Below are 2,159 nucleotides of genomic sequence, written 5' to 3' on the forward strand. Positions count from 1 at the left end.
CATTTTTACTAGTAAGAATGTAATTCCACAGCTCTACAGCTACATTCTTACTAGTAAGAATTACAGTTAGAGAGCTCTCTAATACAATTCTTACTAGTAACAATTAAATTAGAGAGCTCTGTAATTGAATTAGAGAACTCTGCAATTGCATTCTTACTAGTAACAATTAATTAGAGAGCTCTGTAATTCAATTCTTACTAGTAAGAACTCCAATTAAAGAGCTCTCTAATTCAGTTCTTACTAGTAACAATTGAATTAGAGAGCTCTGTAATTGAATTAAAGAGCTCTCTAATTCAGTTCTTACTAGTAACAATTGAATTAGAGAGCTCTGTAATTGAATTAAAGAGCTCTCTAATTCAGTTCTTACTAGTAACAATTGAATTAGAGAGCTCTGTAATTGAATTAAAGAGCTCTCTAATTCAGTTCTTACTAGTAACAATTGAATTAGAGAGCTCTGTAATTGAATTAAAGAGCTCTCTAATTCAGTTCTTACTAGTAACAATTGAATTAGAGAGCTCTGTAATTGAATTAAAGAGCTCTCTAATTCAGTTCTTACTAGTAACAATTGAATTAGAGAGCTCTGTAATTGAATTAAAGAGCTCTCTAATTCAGTTTTTACTAGTAAGAATTCCATTTAGAGAGCTCTCTAATTGGAATTGTTACTAGTAAGAATTGAATTAGAGAGCTCTGTAATTGGAATTTTTACTAGTAAAAACTGAATTAGACAGCTCTCTAATTATAATTGTTACTAGTAAGAATTGATTTAGAGAGCTCTCTAACTGGCATTGTTACTAGTAAGAATTCCAATTAGAGAGCTCTACAATGCAATTCTTACTAGTAACAATGCCAGTTAGAGAGCTCTCTAACTGGCATTGTTACTAGTAAGAATTCAGTTGTAGAGCTCTCTAATTGATTTGTTACTAGTAAAAATGCAATTACGACGAGTAACACTGGGGATATTTTAAGCTAAAACGGCTTGCCATAGATATCTGCATTTAGCTTTGTGACTAGGACAAATCTCAATAGAGATATCTTGAATAAACATGCTGCCTAGTCAAAAAAACAAAAAACAAAGAAGATATCTTAATAGTGTATTAAAATCTTTGCTAATCCCCGCCTTTTCTTTCTTGCCAACCAATAGGCATATGTCATTTCAAAACATTCTTCAGGAGTGCGCCAAAGAAGTCTGACGACACTCAGACTCTGGATTGATCTTTTCAGGTAAGAAAATTACTGTAAAAATAATTGTGTACGTTATTAACGCTTGGATTATAACTGTATTATTTGCTAATGCAAATCATGGGCCTGTTTTGCATTAATGTCAATGAACTCCCAGGTTGTCTGAGAGGTAAAATTTGGCCTACCTATATTTGTCAGAATGCTAGCTTTTTGTTTTGCTGGTGGATTAACTCATTATCCTAGCCCGAAGTAATTTACAAACATTTTTTTAAGTTTATCATAATTGCTGTTGTAAGAATGAGGTAGTTATATAACTTATAAGATCAAATTAATATATCAGGAAGTGACTGGTTTTCTAATGTAATTGTAGGTTTTGAATACGGCGGTAAAGTTAGTTTGACGTTTGACATTTATTAGACATTCAGGTTTTTTGTCAATTAAACTCTTTGTGGCTTTTATGTTTTGAGCCCAAACTAGCTCAGATAGACATAAATATATGCCCTTTATGTTGCACCAGGCTTAATTTCTAGGAATAAAAAATAAATAAATTAACCATTTAAATTAATTTAACAATTTAACTACGTGACATTATAATATAAAACCAATACTAAAATGTTCGGGAAAACATACCTGTTATCGTACAAAGCTCCGTTTTTGGAATTACAATTCTATGTTTTTTATAATAATTTTACAACTTTTAATGTATGCAATAATATAAATCCATTAAACGACAACACCATTTGATCTAAAGGTATCAAACAAACTGTAAAATATTCAGAATATTATTCCCTATAATGCACAAGTCTTGGTTTTCCAGATTATGCCTTTACTGTTTTTCTATACAGTACTGAATCCATATTTGTCATGTTTTATATACTGTACCCACTTAAATTAATTAAACTCAGACACAGTTTGAGATAAAGGTATCAAACCAACTGTAAAATATTCAGAATATTATTCCCTATAATGCACAAGGCTTG

At 30.8% G+C, this 2,159-nt stretch overlaps 1 protein-coding gene across 1 annotated transcript in view; it reads left to right on the forward strand.

Annotated features, from left to right (window-relative positions):
* Positions 1–1,159: 1,159 nt before the first annotated feature.
* LOC107566651 (calphotin-like) overlaps positions 1,160–2,159 on the forward strand; it is a 6,631-nt gene continuing 5,631 nt past the window's right edge. The window contains exon 1 of the mRNA XM_016252153.1: positions 1,160–1,221. The gene's annotated coding sequence lies outside the window, so the exon portion shown is untranslated. The remainder of the gene's footprint in view (positions 1,222–2,159) is intronic.

This window comes from Sinocyclocheilus grahami, unplaced genomic scaffold, assembly GCF_001515645.1.
Source record: "Sinocyclocheilus grahami isolate Dianchi unplaced genomic scaffold, SAMN03320097.WGS_v1.1 scaffold1090.1, whole genome shotgun sequence".
NCBI lineage: Eukaryota > Metazoa > Chordata > Actinopteri > Cypriniformes > Cyprinidae > Sinocyclocheilus > Sinocyclocheilus grahami.